A 20,770-nucleotide genomic window follows, 5' to 3' on the forward strand; every position below is an offset into this window, starting at 1 on the left:
TGCACAGCCTTCACCTTTTTACTTTGGGGTTGAACAAGTTTGTTTCCCACAAAGAAGCCAAGGTACTAGACTGCTGACTGTGCCAAGTGACATTTCTTTCGGGTTTGCAGTAAAGCCGGCTTTCCTCAGAGCTCTGATGACTAAATAGTCATGGTGCATATGTTCTTTCCACGTTCTACTATGAATGATTATATCATCAATGTAAGCCCCACAGAAAGAGGAGTATGACTAAAGGACTTGGTCCATTAACCTTTGAAATGTGGCTGGTGGCCCGTGAAGACCAAAGGGTAACGCCTTGAATTGGAATAGTCCAATAGGAGTGGCAAAGGCTGTTTTCTCCTTGTCCTCTGTATTGATGGGTGCTTGCCAGTAACCTTTTGTCGGATCAATCGTGGAGAGGAAAAACAGTGCCTCCCAATCGATCAATCAGATTGTCTGTCTTTGGCATAGGATAATTGTCAAATTGGGACACCACATTAACCTTCCTGAAATCCATACAGAACCTCCCTGATTGATCTGGCTTGGCATGCAGTACAACCGGAGAGGACCAAGGACTCTGGGATGGTTCAATAATATCAGGGCTTAACACCTTCTCCCCTTCCTGTATAACTATCTCTTGATTTGCTCCAAGGATCCGGTATGAGTTTAAATGGACAACCTTTGCTGGGAGTGTTCAGATGTAGTGGAAAGCCCCTTTTTTCTATCTGGTTTATTTTAAAAGTCATCTGGAAACTGTACTGATTAGTCTTGTAGATCTTGTTTATGTGGAAGGTGGGAAGGACTCAAAGTATTTTTTAATCTCACTCCTCTGGTAAGAGACTAGTCATTACCACTGTTGTGGTTTCTAGGGGATCCTCTTTCCATTCCTTAAGGATGTTTATATGATAGATATGGATCTTGATTTACCCATCTGATTGGGAGATTTTATTGTTGTATGGCCCTGCTTGTTCAATCACGTCATAGGGTCCATGACATTTAGACATCTTATTCTTGGATGTTGGCAGGAGAACAAGAACTTGTAGATCTAAGTAAAGCCTTTTCATCATAAGAGGTCTTTTGGTTTTCTTGGGCTTTAGCAATATGGGCTTGAACAGTCGCTCTCACTGTAGCCATGTGTTGTTTTAAACGTTGGCACATTTGTGAAAGAGGTAAAAAAGCTTCAGCGCTGTCCTACAAGATCTCCCATAGCATATCAAGGACATCCAATGGCTCCCTACCATACAGTAACTCAAATGGTGAAAACCCTGTTAAGGATTGTGGTGTTTTTCAGATGGCAAAAAGGACGCAGGGTATTGTAATAGCCCAATGTTTGCCATCAGCCTCAGCCAATTTCCAAATTACATTTTTAAGGGTTTTGTTGAAGTGTTCAACTAATCCATCGGTTTGCGCATGGTAGACAGAGGTCCCAAGAGTTTTAATGTGTAGCATCTTCTTCACCTGTGCCATTGACGGACTCATGAAGGTGTAGTGCCTTGATCCATTAGGCACTCCTTCAGGAAACCAACTCGTGAAGAAAATGGAATGCAACATTTCAAGATTTGTTGGGACATATTATTACATAATGGGAAAGCCTCTGGGTATTGAGTAGCATAACCTACAATTATCAAGATGTAACAATTCCCCAACCTAGATGGCTCAAGGGGCCCAACTATGTCCATTCCTATGCAGGAAAATGGCACATCAATGATAGGCAAAGGTTGGAGCGGAGCTGAGGAAGTATTTCGGAACAAGTCTTTGACACAGGGCATAGGTAAATGAGGTTTTTCACATCGGTGTCGATTCCAAGCCAATCGAATCTACTTATTACCTGCACCTATGGCTTGGCTGTCCCCAAGTGTCCACCTGTCCACCTGTTAGGTGGGAGAGGGCAATTTCCAGAACCATCTAGATCTAGTAGTACCATTGGGGCTAAGATCTTCTCTATACAGTAGCCCATGCTTTGAAAGAAAAATGCCCACCCTTCAGTCTTCCCTCTTCCTCAGATTCCGCATGTATAAAAGCCTCTGCTAGCAAGGTGTAATTCTGTTGTGCAAACGCTAAATAAGGAATGATCTCCACTTCCTCGCCAAGGGTTTTCGGTTGTACCGCCTCAGATTATGTTTGGGAATCTTCATCTACCTCCCCAAAGCCTTTCCCCTCTCTGTTTTATCTGCTTTCCTGATTTCCTCTACTTTATCAAACAAAGCTCCTTCCAAGATTCCCTGAGCTATTTTCTCCCCCACCTTGATTTGATATGCCTCTTTCCCACTTTTTAAAATTAAGTTCTTCACATCACCTCTATAGTCGGGATCTATAGCAATTTTGATCACGCCATCCTCTTTGAATTCTCACTAGTAGAGTCCATTCAGTTGATATTGGGAGGGCTGAAGCCTACCAATGACACCCTTTTCACTCTATCAGCACGTGTGGAAAAACTAGCTTTTGAAAGCTCACCATTCATGATGTAGTTTTTGAATAAATCGCTATTTTCTGGTTCAGTACCATTAGAGTTGAAAAAGACCATGGTCACACTTCTCCTGAAGAAATCTAATTTGGATCCTGAGAATTTTCCCAAATTACCAGCCGGTAGCAGGACTCCAGGGGACTTGTAAAGTGCTTGTGAACGTTGTCACATCACAGCTACAGCAGTTGTTAGACCCTCTAGAATCAGGTTTTCGTCCAACTTTCAGCACCAAGACCGTTCCATTGTCGGTGTGCGATGACCTCCTAAAGGGTGCGGGCCGGGGGGGGGGATCTATACATTTTCGTTATGCTGGACCTGTCAGCTGCCTTTGAGACAGTTGATCACTGTATCTTAATCAACCATCTTTGTATGATTGGAAATGTGTCGGTACAAGCCATTAAACGGTTTTAATCATTTTCTAACGGGATGACAGCAAAAGGTCAAATTGGGGCGGATGGGTGTCTGATCCTTTGGCTCAGACTTGTGGAATGCCACAGGGGTCTTCATTATCTCCCCTACTATTTAATGGATACCTCTGTCCTTTGATGGATCGTTTGAGGAAACGTGAGGTAAACTTAGTCCTATGCCGAATGACACCCGAGTGTATGTTAAAATAGGTCACATAAAGGAGTCTTTTCCGAGAGTTAAGCATTGCCTGGTTGAGGTTAACAGCTGGATGTCCCAAAACTGGCTGCAGCTCAATGCCAACAAAACCAACTTGTCAAACGCCCTCAGTCACCGCACGTTTTGGGAGAAGAACTGCCTTTTGCTGCCAAGATAAACAACCTGGGCTCCATTGGCAAGAGTACCTGAGCAGTGAGGGTCAGGTGAGTGCTAAGGTGCAGTACATATTTTACAGCCTTCGACTTCTGCGGCAGGCCTTGCCCTATGTGTCAGCAGTAGTCTGAGCTTTGGTCAACTCTCAGCTAGACTACTGCAATAGCCTGCTTGCAGGTATTCCAGCTAAACAACGTGAATGGTTACAAAAGGTGCAAAATGCTGCAGTAAAACTGGTGGTGGGGCTAAGTCTTCAACTATTTCAGGATTTCGTTGCTCCTTGCACTGGTTATCCGTGTGTGACAGAATTGATTTTTTTTTTTTTAAAACAATTTATTAAATTCCACACAGAACACATAGATCAGCAAATCAACAATGTCTCACATGAATCAAAAAAGAACAAAATCAACACTGTAACATAAGCATTATAAAGAGTTCATACCAACAAATGACCAATTCAAGCAAGACATCTTCAACATATTACCCCGAATATTCCAAAGACAACACAAACACAAGTGACAACAAATGATACTACAAACGGAAAGGAGAAAATAAGAGAAAGAAAAGAGAAAGAAGAAAACCAAGAAAGAAAACCCATCAACCTCACTCTGAATCCCTTGCTATCAAAGTAATCCTGCATATACATCAATCATAGAGAGCCATAAACCGACCCCACAGCTGTATGTAATACTCTTCTTTATCTTTATTATGAAATGAAACCTTATCATAGCTTGCCACGACATGCAACTCCATCAACCAATCATCAACATTTGGTTTTTTCCTTGTTTTCCAAATCCTGAGTATCAACTTAATCGCTATCATTATAGCTCTATCAATCCAACAAGAATGCCTCCTAGCGCTTCCACGTCTATTTTTCTTGGAAAGCAAAATTATATTCACTGCAGACCTCTGCAAGACAATACCAAAAATCAGATCAATCCTATCAAGTGCATCTTTCCAAAACATCTGCACTCTCGGGCAATCCCACAGTAGATGCAATAAAGTGCCCCTATTAACATCACAACACCAACACAAATCATTTTAATGTTCTATGTCTCGTATTTAAATGTATAAATAATTTGGCTCTATCTTATCTGGCAGATAAAATCCACAGAAAACCTGCTTGCTCAGGTCTGAGGATAAACTGTTATTGAGAATTCCACCATCCTCTTGTGTTTCCACGGGTGATAAGAGATTTTCAGTCTATGGGCCCAAAGTATGAAACGGACTACCCTTGGAAATTCGGGCAGTGAATTTGTTGTTTCAATTCCAAAAAGCAGTAATCCATGTATTTAAATGAACCCATCCTTGATTTTGGGGAGTTTTAACTTTTCTGAACTCTGTTTGATGCCCGCTCTTTGTTTCAGTGTTCCTGTTTCTCTATGTGCATTTGTTCTTTTATCTGTGCCTAAATATGATTAGGATTGTCCGTTTTGCGGGACAAGTTTCAAAATTCAAATTCAACATCTCGGCCATGTCGCCAAGGGAGGCCAGACTTGAAGGCTAACCTGATGGAAGTGCCTTTGGGGGGAGTTACTAAAACCAGGTCAGTGGGTATTAACATTCTGTCTCCTGGTTGCACCAATTGTCCCCTGTTACTACATAGGTTGAATCCAATAGATTTTTCTGTAGCTACTGATGGATCAGAAGCTCAGTGACTACGTTTTTCAAATCTGAGGATTCCCCAGTTTGTATCTACTGAGCCCCCGATCTCATTCTGACACCATATGTGAGCAACCAGGAAAGGGACATGGACACAGAGGACTCATGGAGATTGGTATACACTTTTATTAAATAATAAAGGGGTTGGAAAATGCCTCACTGTCTCCATTTCCCTACCTCAACTAAAAACGAAGGGCCTGTCCTTTATCAAGATCTCCAAAGCAGAAATGTCCTGTGTCTCAAATCCTATCCTATTCCTCTCATTCTAAAAGTAACTCTAAGGTGTTAAGGGTATCGTCTTTGGTTTGAAAAGTGCACACATGTTCAAGTTCAACAAAACAGTGTACCTCCAACTGAAGTTTCAAATGGATAATTTTCACAGTTTCAGGGAATAACTCCCTTCCCCAGGTTTCTCTCTACCAAAATAAAAGTTCAAAATAATAACAAAGGTCTTTGTAGCCTAAGAGGATAGCCCCTTCCTCTGGATGTTGCAGTTCACTCCAGGGGAAATGACTCCCTTCCCCAGGTATTTTCCACATTCAATGCAGAACAAAGTCCTAAGGGCATGAATCTTTCCTGGGATTCTCTGACTCACAAAACATATAGTTGCTTGATATTATTTGGCTGCGGGTGCCAGACTCGCAAAACACCTGGTATCCTGAGGGTTCCAGGTTCTCTCATATGTTAATTCACTTTCAAAATCTGAGGGCAAATGCTTTTCCGCAAAGTTCCTCTTATCACTGGTGTACACTCGGTTTGTGTTGTAAGCCATAAGGAATGTGCCTCCTGTTCCAGTTAGGTACCAGGAATGCCTTCTCCAGTTCCCTCCCTCTGCCTGACCTTCCACCGTGGGCTCACTAGCTTTAGGGTAGCTCAGTTGGCTTCTCCGACCCAAGCTCGGGTCGTGCTCTGCTTCTGCTCTCATTCTCCAGCTCAGGCAGAGCACATCTGTGGCTGGAGGCGGTCTGCGTGTTGCTCTGGCTTCACTGGCTGGCTCGAAGCTCCTTTGCCTCACATCACATTTCTGTGTTTTCACCCTTTCTCTGGGCTGCTTCTCTGCCTTTCTGGGATTCTTTGTCTTCAGGCTGCTGTGAGGAACCAGGAATGAGACACAGACACAGATGAGACATGTTTGTGGCTACAAACGTTTATTTAAATGAAAAAGGGTTAAAAATGCCTCACCCCTTAGCTACGAGGAATTACCCTAACTCAACCAAAGACTAATGAGTCTGTCAATGCCAAGATGTTCAAATTAAGTCCTGTTCCTTCAGGTATGACTTTATTGCTCCATTATTGCTCCATTTGCAATTTGCTTTGAACATACTTTGATCTGTTTAAAGGATTCCCAATTGCTTTCTTCCTTTGTTTTCATGAAGCAGTATAGTTTCTACACCACCTGCCTTTCCATTTAGTTATATTGCATTCTTGAATAGCGAGGGATTTGTTGGCAACCCTGTAACCCTTTCACTTTCTCTGGGCTTACTGGTTGCCTATGGCATTGATTCTTTTTCGTTGGTTCTGCTGAATTGGCTTGGTGTGCACCCAATGTGCCATACTTGCTTCTTCTGTTTGCGGTTTGCTTCTCCGTCTTAAACCACCAGCACCTCCTTCCCAAGTTTGCGTCTGCTTTTCTGCTATTTGCCACATCGCTTCTTTCCTCTGCGTGGTATTCTGCAGCATTCCTGACCAGCTGGCAGACTCGTGTCTGCAGCTCTCTCCACTCCTTCTCCTTCGCGCGAGTGCCTTGACCTCCATTAGCTGAGTTTGGGTTGCATTTAAACTTCCCGGCTCGGCTATTTCTTCTCAAACAACTAGCCCGTTGCAATTGATACTCAGTCCCAGTAATCATCACTACTCCACCATTCTCCCTCGTGTCAGTGGCCATGGATTTTCCTCTTGCATGGTATTGAGGAATTAAAGGCTGAGTTTAAAGTCTCTTCCTCGTGTTAGTGGTTATGAGTCTACCTTTGAAATGTTATTGGGGAAATGTACACTAAGTTTCACTTGGTGTAACCCTCCCTACTCCTGTTCGCTTCCTCATGTCAGTGGCTAGCATGTGATTCGTAGTGGTATCATGTGGAAAGAATTAAGTATATCTACTAAAAGGTTGTGGAGGGGAATGACAATATGTAACTAGAGGTTGGGGAATCGATGGAGCATCCCTAAAATGAAAAGGGAGCGGGGGGTGTTTTCCTCTAGCCATACCTCACCATTTCCCTGATCGGGTAGTGGCTGCCGTCCCAGTCCACATAGGAGGAAGCTGCTTCAGGGAAAGTAGTGAGGATATCGCCATATTCATCACACTGTCTAAGTGTATCCATCCCTGTGCTACTTGCTGGTGAGGGCTTAGTAGCAGCAATTAACAGGGAACATCTCCAAATATATCTTCATATTAATGCATGTAGGGCTCTCAAAAACTCATGGGTAGTCTTCATGGACTGTCTCTAAAGATCTGATTTTTATTGGCTTCCGCTAGAGCACTTAATGTGCCCGGGTCTTCCCCACCACGTAGAGAGTGAGACATTCTCTACATGCGTTAGCTCTTCCTCTGTTGAAAATCAGTACCGGTTTGGTGGTTCCAAAGTCTGTTGGGCCTTATGCTCTTTTCCATCCTTGCGGTCCGTTGGGCTCATTTGAAAATGAGGATTCATCTGTCTTTGAGATCCTCATGGTCATTGGCTATGGACCCTAAATCAATGACTCTTACAATTCTAAAAAGAAATGCTACTGGATTTGATCTGGTGGTCCAGTCTGGACATCCATTTGTTGGGCATGCCATTTATGTATCCACTCCCCCAGTGACGATAACAATGGACTCCTGCTGTTGTCGGGCATCACTTTGGGGAAAAATTCAGATCTTAGAATTATGGACCATTCAGGACCACACAGATCACTTCAACATCCTGAAATTGTGGGCCATCTTTCTGGGCCCAATATCAGAAACAGATTTGTTAGTCTGGACGGACAACTGGACATCAATATTTTACATAAACAAGCAAGGGGGCATGAAGCCAGAACCCTTAATCTTTGGCGCAGTGGGAATGTGGGAGTGGTCCTTTCATCAAGGTATCACTATTCAGGCTAACGTTTGGGTTTCGAAAACCCTGAATCAGATTCTCTAAACTGCCTATTCTGCTGGAACTATGGGTGTAATTTAAACTAAAAAGTTACACTGGAACTATTCTCCCCACTTAGACCTATTTGCCACCCATCAGGTCAGGTCTCCCCACGTAGACCATTTGCCCCCCATCCCAGATCCCTGCCCACCCAGCTACACACCTCATCCAGAACAGGACTGCGAGACTTGTCCTTGGCCTCAACACCTGGGATCGTATCTCTCCAGCCCTGAAATCTCTTCATTGGCTCCCAGTGGCTGCAAGGATTAAGTTCAAGACCCTCTGCTATGTCCACACAGCTCTCTGGGTCCTGGGTCCAAAGTACCTTCAACTCTCCCTCTGTAAATACCTTCCCCCTCTAGCACTTCGCTCCTCCACCTCCAACTCCCTCGGTTTCAGTCGCTTCTCCAAGCAACGAGTTGGGGGTAGATCTCTTTCCTTGGCTGGGGCCTCCCTCTGGAACAGCCTCCATGCTGCTCAAACTTGAGGAGAACCATTTCCGGTTCTGGAAACACCTGAAGATCTTCCTATTTGCTTCTGCCTTCACTCTTACACTCCCCTGCTGATCTGTCTGCTTCGGCTGCGTGCACCTGGCTAGCCTTTGATTTCGGGCCCAGGTCCCTGCCCAACCAGCCACACACCTGCACTGCCTCCTGGCAACACTTGCACTTGGATCTGTATTTGTAACCCTACATTCCCCTTACCTGCACTTATCAGACACCCCTTGTCTGCGCCTTAAACCTTGCACTTGCCACCCTGCTGGCTGCACTACCAGTTGTTATTGTTTTTATCCCCTGCTCAGCACTTTCCACCTTCCCCCTCTCCCTTGCACTTTCCCCCTTCCTTCTCCCCTGCATCTGCACGTTCTCAATGTCACTGGGCCGAGTAAGATCGTAGTTTTGTCCTCACTTGTTCCCCCCCCTTGCCTCATCGCGCTCTGAACCACTTGTGTATGAGCACGATACAAATAAAATATCATATCATACATCAAAACAGGAAATATCTTCTATATGTGTCAATGGAAGGCCAGTACTAAGTTCCAGGTAGATGCTATGGAGATCCCTTAGGAAGGGATGAATGCCTTTGCTTTTTATCCTCTCTCATTGTTCATCTTACCCTACGTAAATTTCAGAGGTCAGGCGGCTGCTTGTTGATATTAATGGCTTCTTGGTGGCCAGCCACACTTTGGTTTTTCAACCTCATGAAACTGACCAGGGCACGGATTCTGTAAAACTCATCTCAATCGATATGCTAGCAGCCTGGTGCCTAAGCAGCTCACCCTAAATCAGCTTGTCTTGCCCTCTGACAATATGCACACATGAAACAGACATAGGAAGGATTCTTCCTGCTGTAAGTGCAAGAGCAAATGGACTAGTTTCTGTCACTGGTGCTTGGAGAAGAATAAGTATCCTCTCTTGGGCTCTTTAGGAAACATAATTTTTATAACCCATCCGGTTTCTAGTTTGCAGATTGTCTTGCAGGATGGATCTTTCGACTATAGACACCTATCTCGCACCACTTTAATGGCTCTTCATCCCTCCACTCCCACCTGAGGAGGGCCGTATGTCCCAAGTGGGACCTCAATGTGTTATTCATGATGGTCTGCCATAGACCATTTGAACCTATGGCATCAACCGATGATCACTTGGTCTGTTGGAGAACTGCTTTTTGGTGGCCGTTACCTAAGGGAGGGTTTTCAATGAGATCCAAGCTCTCTTTGCTGGCGAACCCTTTAGTTTGTTCCACAAGGATAAGGTGGTCCTTAGAACTCACCCCTCTTTCGTTCCAAAAGTTATTTCACATTTACCTGTGTTTTCCCCAAATCCTACCTTGTATGCAAAGATGTTCCTTTATTTTCTAAATGTGAGGAGGGCAATCAAATGTTACCTCAGTTGGACCAAGGAGTTCAGGCTTTTGGAAGACACTTTGGTTGTCCTAACAAAGGCATGCAGGCTTCTAAGGCTTCCATCACTACGTGGACAGTCTCATCTTTTTGAAGAGTGTTACTTTATTCAAGGCGAGCCTCCACCTAAGGGGCTTCATGCTCATTTGGTAAGGGCTAACATGGCTTTTGCTGCGTTTCACTGGCATGTCCCTTACACTGTGATTTCCAGGGCAGCAGCATGGGTTGCTTCTGCAGACATTACTGTCTAAATTGGCTCTTCAGTGCAGATGCGCTGTTTAAACAGTCGGTTCTTAAAAAAGATTTTGGCTAAGCTAGTACTAATGCCTCCCCTTATGTCAGTATTTGAGAACCTCACAATTTTGGAGGCAAGGGGATGGGACATAGGAATATGAAGAGGTTTCTCTAGTGACTACTGTACTCCTAGTCCATTGACCCCTTGCCCCCATACACCGACCTTCCTCTTGTAATTAACTTGGCCATCAGTCAAGTACTGACCTGGGCGTATGGAAAAGAACTGAGGGGCAAAGCCTGGGACAGGGTGTGTGGAGGCAGGAGGTGGCCAGCATGCTCCTGGCTTTGCATAAAAAGTATAGACAGATTTTTTTTATTTTTTTTGGTGCTGCTAAAAATACTCCAGTTTTGTCCCTGTAGGACATAATTCTACAAGTATGGAGTAAAGGCATCTATGGTCTATGAGTACAATAGTCACTACATGGAGTAATCTTTTTTTACAACTTTGTCAACCTCATGGGCCATAGAGATCTCCTTATGAATGAACATTTGTGTATTCTTCATATCTGTGGCTGGTTCATAACATGGGCCCAAGGAAGATGGATACAAGTGGCCTCATTCCCAGTTTGGCGTGCAGGAAAAAAAAAATGGAAGTAATTCCGTTACCTCCATTTTTTTTTTATGTTGACGGAATTTCCTCAGATTTTCCTGCACCGCCAAATTAGGAATTTTTGTGGAATTTCCACTGGTGGCAATTCCCCACCGGTGGAATTACCGAGTGGTAATTCCCCCAATTTTGGGAGGAAAAGTGGAGCATTTACTTGGTAATTCTGAGAGAGGTAATTCCTCCGACAATCCCCAATAGAGTCCTATATGAATTACACTGCAATAACACCACTTTTAATCTTGTGGTGAAACCCACAGGACCTAGTGGTGGTAATCAGAACTGATTTAGGCAGTATTTCAGTGCATTTACCTCACATTCTGAATGATACCCTAGGTATCAGGTTTGAGACAAAAAGAGCATACTAACAAGAGGCCCCCTACCTAAACGTCCAGGGCAAACATTCTATTTATTCAACAAAGGTAGCAGGCGCCCCTCTCTCGGAAGAACAAGGCATGATAACCTGGTCAGTGGTTGTTAACCACATTGAGAGATCGCAGCCATCTGCTTTTTGCTCACTGTAACTTTCACAGATGGGAAATATTCATTTGCATATCAGTCTTTGTCCTGCCCACATGGGCAGTCCAGCACCGAAATGCTATGGCAACTCCTCTCTGAACAAGAGTACCTACAGCAACCCCATACACGTGTTTCAGCCTTGTTGGGCATCATCAGTGAGGTGGAGCTGAGCCTCTCTAAGCACAGTGAGCAGGGAGTCCACATCTGGTTGCCCGAGGTAACATAGGGTGACCAACCCGAAGTTCCTTCAAAAAAATCAACAAAGGTAGCAGGCGCCCCTCTCTCGGAAGAACAAGGCATGATAACCTGTTCAGTGGTTGTTAACCACATTGAGAGTTCGCAGCCATCTGCTTTTTGATCACTGTACCTTTCACAGATGGGAAATATCCATTTGCATATCAGTCTTTGTCCTGCCCACAAACATTCTATTTAAATGAAGAATTGAAGCCCAAAAAAGGAAACCAGTTTAACCTGTTTTTGAGAGAAACTGTTAAGAAGAGGTGACAACTAAGATGGTGCAGAAGAGAAGGGTTATAATGGTTGCCTATTTGTGGTACACCAGAAAGGATTTGACCTAGTCTTGGGCTAGGCTTTCAGAACCCACGGCCACTGAAAACTCTAACCCCAGAACACCAACCTTTCTCCCTGCAACAACCAATGAAGATTGTGGGCTTGTTTGGATGGAAACCCATCTGAAGGAGGGTCAATAAGTTGTCACTTTCGAAAACATTTTGCTTCTGTAAAACCTTGGCACCCATCAAAAGCTTGGACGTGTACACGAGTTTTGAAACTGGGTGAAAGTTCCCAGTGTTAGTTAGATCTGGAGAGGAGCAAGGTTGGACTTACTCTTTGATAGGGAAAGTTACTGCACTAGAGACATTTAATATGGTCATTAATCGCTATTGCTTTTGAGCAAGGTATTTATTGGAAGTGAGAGAGGATCCAATGTAGTGAGTAGGCTTTGCCCACTGATATCCGAGAGTAGGTATCTATAATACATTTTGAACGTGTATAATACCCGTTTTAAAGTGTAAAATAATCAAAATATGTTTTTTTTTCTTCTTTAATTTTTTTTTTTTAGTAAAGAATGGGTTTGGCAACAGGTTTTTATCAGAGCTGGAAAATAAATTGCAATGAATATGGTCCTTTGGCACATTTGCACACTTTGTAACAAGTGTTTATGGGAAACGGAATTGACATATACCTGTGGATCTGCACTACTGAAATGCACAATAACTAGTCCTTGTACAAGTCAACAGTGGGGGTATGCAAATGTCTGCAACTTAGGTTTTACAGGTCTAGAGTATATAACAAAACAGTGTTATTGTGTCCTGGTGCTCCTTAATGCTTGCATCCAGGTGGACCATTTTCCTATTGTTAATTTGATGTGCACAATAAAATCTCCTGGTGCTGCGTCTTGAAAACAAGAGCATAATCTGTCGTTTGAGAGATTTGTGACATATATATATATATATATATATATATATATATATATACACAAAAGACCTTGGTAAGATACTTTTTTAAAGACCTTTTTTCAAACAGCACTTCATGCCCCCCCCGTAGCTTCCAACCACTGTAATAATAGCGTTTTTTATTCAGTTTAACGGTATTCTGATTAGCGACCTCTTGAAGTTGAAGGGCTGAGGCTTTGCTCTGATTCAAGGTTGCTAAGGGTCGGCATTCCGCATGTCAGAGACGAGCACTTACCTACAGAAGAAACAAAAGCCATTTCTATAAACTACTATATCGGACAAAGTAACCCATTTTGCATGCTATGTGCAATATGCCTTAAGTAAACGGAACAGTTTGTACTAGATAAGAGATGTGCTACATAGTCGAATGTGTCGGAAGTAAGGATGCATTATAGTCAGTAGGGTCGGGCGCAAAACTATGCCTCCATTTATTAATTTGTTTTGTTTGATTATGAACCCATCAAATTTGTGTAGTACATAAATAACAGGAACCTTTTAATTTTCTTGTTTTGATACAATTTTTCGTATATACTTGAGCAAAAAAACAGACAAGATACAAAAAATGGATAGTGAAAGCTGCCATGAATTTCATTAAAGCAGTGTGGGAAATCTGTAAAAAGATGCAGACTCTTTCGTTAAATACAAAGGGTTTTTAATATTTGGTCAAGTTGACTGGATTAACTTTGTGATTTATATTTCACACAGTCTCTTCAGTTAATCTCGTCTACAGTTCTAAGGACATTGCCCTCTTGGTTCTGAATATCAGGTGTTCAGTCTCTGAAGTAATCGTCATTTTGTTCTCAGTAAGGAATTGATCTTGTTTTCAGTCTCTTGTCCTCTTGTAATCCTCAGGCTTTTTGTTGCGACTACAATTGCCAAGGTACACTTGTTTTAGTCCAGTCACTCTTGCCTCTTTTGAAACCTTTTGAATCCTTTTATTCCCACAAAACAGTTGTTTTGTGGGAATAAAAGTGAGTGTGATTGGGCGCAAATGTATCATTTGCAATTAGTGACGTGCCTTAACCCAATTCATTATGTAAAGAGAAAGAAGGTCTAGGTATAAGAGGGTATAGATCAAGTCAGGGTCCAGGACTCTAGCAGAACAAGTGGGTCTTCAATGCCCTACGGCATGCCGGGAGAGTTGTTATCTCCATAATTTCTATAGGTAGTTTGTTCCATGCTCTTGGGCCGTAGACTCAGAATCTGCTGTCCCCTTTGTTCACATACCTAGAACGTGGTATCTGAAGCAGATTATCATCTGCTGAGCGCAGCTGTCGGGTGGGAACATACTTCTTAATTTTGTCCGATAGATATCCTGGACCTATCTTGTTGACACACTTATAGACCAAACACAGAACCTTAAACTCAATTCTCTGCTTTATTGCCAACCAGTGTAAGGCTCTCCTTTAAATTCGAGATTGGGGCTGATTTTCTTTTCCCTATGTACTAACCTGACTGCTGCATTTTGAGCCACATGCAGTCGGGCGTAGCTGATAAGCTGGTATACCCGACAGTAGTGCATTTCCATAGTCTAGTCTAGAATTGGCCAGAGTACCAATGACCACTGCTTTATCCTCATGCACAATGAAAGGTAAGATATGTTTCAGCAGGCGTAGTGAGTAAAATGCTGCCTGCACCTCCCCACCAACTTGAGCTCCACTTCGCATGTTATCCTCCCAGATGCAGCCCATCTTCTTAATTTTCTTAGGGAACTCCAGTTGTGTGCCCAGGAGGCATGGGGGAGGTGGGGTGTAATTGCTTTTGCTGAAGATGGTATTTTGAGGCAAATAAAGCCACTTCCGTTTTGCTGGCATTCAGCAATAACTGATTGGCACACATCCAGGTCTGAATTTCCTGCAAGCACTGTTCCACTTTTTCATATGTCTCCTCTAGGTTATGTATCCTCATGAACACATGGTTATCATCTGCATACGAGTGGAAGTGTATGCCATGCTTCCTCAGGATGTCCATGAGTAGTTTGACACATAATTGAAAAGCAGCGGGGAGAGAGAAGATCCCTGTGGAACTCCACAATTTAATAATACAGAGTCCGACAGGAAATCTCCAAGTCGAACTCTGTTCTTTTTTTGAGAGAAATGATTCAAACCATCGAAACCACTCCACCTACTTCTCTCAAGCGTTTAAGTAGCGTCCCATGGTCCACCGTACCAAATGTGGCGGACAGATCCAGCATGACCAGCAGGGACAGGCCCCCCTGGTCCGCCGTCTCCAGCAAGTCGACCCATACTGTCAATAATGCTGTCTCTGTCCCGAAACCTGGTCGGAAGCCAGATTGCAATGGATCCAACATGTTCGCTTGATCCACATGTCCCTGCAGCTGGGTCGTCCCAATTTTTTCCAGGATTTTAGCTGCCCATGACAGTCCTTTTATTGGTCTGTAGTTTTGGAAGTTTTTAGGATCTAAATTGTTCTTCTTCAGCACTGGCATAACCACAGATTTCTTCAGAATAGCTGGTACTACCCCTGATGTGAGAGACAAATTTAGTAATAAAAGGGATGATATATGAGGCTATTCGCTTAGCTACTGAAGGAGTAACAAAGAGCGCGTCATTTGTTGCTTGTAACGCGGCAAGCCGTGAACATACTCGTTCTCCTTCAGACGCTCACAAGAGTTTATTAGGACTGAAGTCCCCAAAGTGAACCTGTTCATCTTCAAGGGATCTCATTTTTTTATTAGGCAAACAACTCATTTTTGTTACATATGATTTGCTTTGATTTCGCGCAGGCATTCAGATTGCTCTGTTTTTGTAACCCTTTTCTCCCTTCAGAGTTATTTTAATCACATGCTTTTTCTCTTTAACAGTGATCCTTTTCTTGGTTAGCCCGTTCCTCCTTAAGGGTTAGCAAATGAAACATTGCATTTCTACTGGCACAAATACTGATTCTCGTGACTCATCTCCTCTTTCAGGATCTTCTAGTCACACAGCATTTCTACTTGCAAAAGGACTTTTCATAATTGCTGGTATGGTTTTTCATGTAACGTGGAATTTCCTCTTGCAACTGGGTCCCTCAGTACTCTTTCCGACGGCACCAACATATATGGGCTTCTCTGTCTGTTTCTTACTAATTCGTTCTTTCAAGCTCAGAGCCGCCTCTGTCTCTCGGCCTCACTTCGTTCTAGGAGACTTTTGCATATCTGTCTGCTGGATTACTGGCCTTTCTCTCCTCCCCACTTCTAGTTCAGACCAGATCTTGCTCAGGTGCTACACAGCATGGCCTCTCGCTCTTCTTGTTGGCGTCTTTCGTCAACCCCTCATCCCTCCACCCCATGTACACCTCTCTGTTTCTCTACCTGGTGGCTCTGCATTCGCCATTTCACCTTTGTTATCTGCTCTTCCAGGTTGTAGCTGGCCCGCTTTCATATGGTCATCAGGTCACTTGTTCTCGCTGCTTGCTATTGGGTCTATGTTCAATATTATTGGAGTGGCCTTCCATGGCGTTGCTTGCCTCCGTGTCTCGGCATACTTTGCTTTGGACTGTGTGGCAGTGGTAACAGGACTTATTCCTCTGCATGTGCTCCTTCTACCGGCTTCCTCTCGCCTGTATCTCTTTCTCTGTGGCTCAACTGTCTTCGTCACAGATGGAAAACCGAGCAGGAGATTCAGTTCTGCACAACGTAATCTCTGACTCACAGGTTTCTCAGAATTACATGTCTATAGAATGGTTTTGGAAGTTCTCACACAAGAAACATTTCTGACTTTTGTATCTGGGTATGAATGAACTCAATATTTGTGTTCATTCACTTTTTATTTTGAAAGGGGTTCTTTTGACAGAAAATTAGAAGTTTAGGAATGTGTTTATTATCTGTTTGCCACCCATAACTTACCTCCTGATGGTATGTGCAGAAATGTTGTCCTTACGTGTGGCATGTTAGCGAAATGTGACAAGCAAACACCAGAAGAAGTCAAAGTTGGAATGTTATAGTTCAAGAATGTCAGGGTGAAATGAACAGAAAACACGTTCCCATGTTTTTGCATCAGTCTTATCACTGTGAGAAGAAAGGAAGGCTACATGCACTGAGTTTCCATCCAATCTCTGACACATTGCATGCCGAACTGAGCCGTGTATTTTTTAACTGACCATATGAGTTTTTGGTTTTATTGAGAATGATAGCAGATCACTAGAATCCCTTGGCACATGTGTGTGAGAATGAACTCTTCGAGTCAGTTTTCAATACATAACCGACTCCTTCACAATTAGCAAAAGTTCATCATTATGCCTCCCTGCAATGTTGTAAAGTTTTATGCCTAATATTCGTAACTATATTGAATCATTTTTTAAATAACTAAACACTTGCCTCGGTCCTGTGATTTTATTCATAAGCATCAACATGTGAAAGCTCAATACATATCGGGGCTAAAAGTTGCCTTTTGGGAGAAAAAGGCTCTGCTCCATTATGTTATCTAAGTGCAGTGGTTCCATCTATCAGTCATGGTTTGTACATGATGGGACACCACACTTAGAATTCTGAATTTTAGCTTGCGTCGCTTCTAGATAGAAATGTGATTGTTAGCATGCACCAATACGTATGGAATTCTGAACTTTGGCTTGTGTCGCATCTAGACAGGATTGTGAATGTTAGCATGCGCCACACTTAAATGAAACTGGAAATGATGACTTGGATGGAATTGTGATCACTAGCCTGCCTCACATCTAGACAGACTATTGAAAATTAGCAAATACCACACTCGGATTGAATAGTGAATGATAGCAAACATCGCACCTAGACATAATTGCAAGGACAGCAATGCCAACTAACCAATCTACTAACAAATTCATCCCCCTGCATACACCTCTCAAACTCTAACCACACAAAACCACAAGCCTAAAACACAGCAATTCGCACAAACTTCACTACACTGCAACAACAAAACAAACCACACATAGACTTGCACAACAGCACACGACTACCGACTGTAAAACACCCAAAGCCCAGCCAACGTACCCACCGGGCTGAGGCTGCCAACAGCACATCATTGCTCTCTTGCATTTTCCAGCTCATTCCCACTAAACCCCCACTCCCTCAGGGGACCACTCCGGTGGTGATAGTGCGCGGTACAAATATCCTTTAACATTAAGCAGTTCCCCCTGAGTTTAATGAAAACACAGACTGTGCCCTCTTCTAGTTGCAGTCCTCCTTTGTTGCACCTTATTTTTGTTCTGCCTCGTGTTTGTCAGACTTGATTGATTGTCGGGTTTACATGGCAAAACAATAGTCAATTTAACATATTCAGAGGACATAAAAGATACATGCGTAGCAGAAAGGCACTGAAATTCCATAAAAAGCTTACGTTTGTGGAATGTTGGGAAACCTAAAAATCTTGAACTCTATCAGTGTGTATGCAACGGTGTAGTTTGAAGAGCCAAACTTCATCCAATTCATCAGTGATGGTTAACACCACCAGCACCGCTTATGATCTTGCACAACATGCCAAAATTATCGGTGACCTCAATCTTTTTCATTACACCAAATTTTTCGTTTCTATGTAGTTTTGAATGGGATTTGTTTTGTGATATCATGCTCAATACAGTTTCGGCAAATCTGCATTGACACAGACATTTAGAGAGAGTGGTTCCACAGCCTCTAGGTCTTATGTTAAGTAAGAAACACATCTCTACTTTTACTGTTTTGCAGGTGCGGTGCTGAAAATACCACCTGCCTGAAAAGTCCTCATATGACAAGCTGGAGATGTGAAGGTGAGACCTGAACAATGGAAGTAATGTCACAAGAGAACAAAGATGTGTAGAGTTCACTTTCCTGCGAGAAGTGTGTATGTGTGTGTGTGTGTGTCAGATACTTTAGTGGTAAGTGTTTTGATTGATGGCACATGGTTGCTGCTAGTGTGTTACAAGTCACACCAGTCAGGAGGTTTACACATATGACAATGCAGATGGCTCACAGATGAGTGGCAGCAGTTTGTATGGAGAATCGGTTTGTGGTGCACAAGACATCTGATCTAAGTATGTGCCAAGCTCATAAGACATGACATGCGTGTGATTGTGTTGAACACGAGTAAGTGAATATGGATTATGCTACCATTAAGACAATATAAAACTATATTAAAACAAAAAGAAACATGTGTCTAAGGGTGTAACATAATTATGAAAATTGTATGCCGATTGGTGCTGGCAATAAAGGGATCACTAAAAGTGAATATTGAAGATATTTTGGAACATTGGTATGTAGATATCTTATGTCAATAGCCTGTGTGTTCTGAACATATGGCTGGCAAGATTGCATGTGGCACAGTTCACCCAGCAGTTTAACAGCTCCCTTGCTTTGGCAGTGTAATTCTGTATATAATCCTGCAGGTCATGTCTTGTTCTCCAGTATTGGAACTTTCATAGATTAACATGCTGTTTGAATATTCCCTGCAGTCAGACTGGGAATCCTCTGTAACATTAAAGCAGTTTACATTTAGATTTTAAAACTGCTGCCACTGTAGTACTCCATTAGTCATTTTGGGTCATATTGCTCCACAGCCAATAGATGGGTCTCTCTTAGCTCTATCCCTGGAGGTCATCTTCAGATTTCTTACAGCACATTTAGTGTTGGGAGTCCTCACAAAAATCTCTTCATACGGTCGATGACTTATTTGCTATTTCTCATTTTCCAGTGGCTACTTCTGCATTTTGAGAAGGTCTGTGCTTCCTTTCACCCGTCTGCAGTTCAGATTAAGCTTCTTATCGCCTCCGAGGGTCTTTTCAGACACCGTCAGTGACTGCCTTTAATGTGACCGTGGACACTATTGCAGACTGTCCGATGAAGAAAGTATACATGCAAGATCTTTACAACAACAATCTTTGTCGTTACCCTGACCACGAGATCAATGACTGCTCCATTTACCAGTCATTCTCCAACGAGGCGCTCAGGGACAGTCACAGTAGTTTAGTGACTTGCTTGTCCGGTGTCATGCTTCCCTATGTCAGAGCAGACCCCTAGAGCAAACTCCCTCTACAAAGAGATAAAGGTCTCACAACGATTTTTACCATGGGTAGAGAATATAAAAAGGCCCTATCACACACGCTCCGGCTGCCAAGGCATCGACAGCAGCGTCGGCCACATAGTCTGTGGCACAATTGGTGATGCCCTTACGGCTAAGTCTATGAAGCACCCTTCCTCGTCTTCTGCTGGTCCACGTTTGTCGGCTGTGAAGAAGCAGTCATCGGCACCTTCTGCTGCCCCATCAACGACACCCTCGTTGATCGCTCACAAGCAGGTCACACCATCCGTCCTGTAAGTGACCACACCCACGGCCCTGTCAACATCCACTTTATTGAACTCTTTAACAACTCCATTGATGATGCAACAGCCTCCATACACAGCTGCTACCACCGGTATCACTACATATTATCCCCACCAAAAATATCGCCATATATATGGTCGTCAGGCACGGGCATAGGCGATATTTTTGGGGGAGATAATTTTGGGGGGTTTTGGGAGAAGGGGCTGCGGGGGTGTCCCCCGCTCCTTTAAATATAATGCAAGGGTTGTGGGGGTGTCCCCCGCAGGTTCCATGCCTTAATATCGCCGCAGAAATATGGCGATATTTTTGTATGGCGATATTTCTGTTTGCATTTAACACATGGAATCCTACCACTACGTCCACAACCAAGGTGCATGCCTCTTCTTCTGTGACTTGAAGAGTGGTTTCTCAGGCCCTCGGTTACACATCTTTGCTTTCAGTACTGATGAGGCCTACCCGCTTTTTACTCTGGATCCTTATGTCCCTCCTGCTGTTGTGTGTCCTTCTATTGTCCCCCCAAGGACATATTGGCACACGTCGTTAATACAGACTTTGAATGTCCTGAAGGTGTGTTTTCTGATGACTATGTGGAGATTCCAGCATCCACTCCTGGTATTCCTCCATCGGTCATGCCACCCCCATGTGCAATTCCTGCACCTTCTGGGTCACCACCAAAGCAGGCTCCTGTTCACCCAAAGGCTCGTGACCC

General features: G+C 43.3%; 1 protein-coding gene across 4 annotated transcripts in view; it reads left to right on the forward strand.

Annotated features, from left to right (window-relative positions):
* Window positions 1-20,770, forward strand: part of LCLAT1 (lysocardiolipin acyltransferase 1) — a 1,406,982-nt gene that overhangs the window by 80,847 nt on the left and 1,305,365 nt on the right. For all 4 annotated transcript variants that reach the window (XM_069608660.1, XM_069608659.1, XM_069608662.1 and 1 more), the window contains one exon: window positions 18,450-18,511. The gene's annotated coding sequence lies outside the window, so the exon portion shown is untranslated. The remainder of the gene's footprint in view (window positions 1-18,449; window positions 18,512-20,770) is intronic.

The sequence above is a fragment of the Ambystoma mexicanum genome, chromosome 4q (assembly GCF_040938575.1).
Source record: "Ambystoma mexicanum isolate Mex_15411 chromosome 4q, UKY_AmexF1_1, whole genome shotgun sequence".
Taxonomy (NCBI): domain Eukaryota; kingdom Metazoa; phylum Chordata; class Amphibia; order Caudata; family Ambystomatidae; genus Ambystoma; species Ambystoma mexicanum.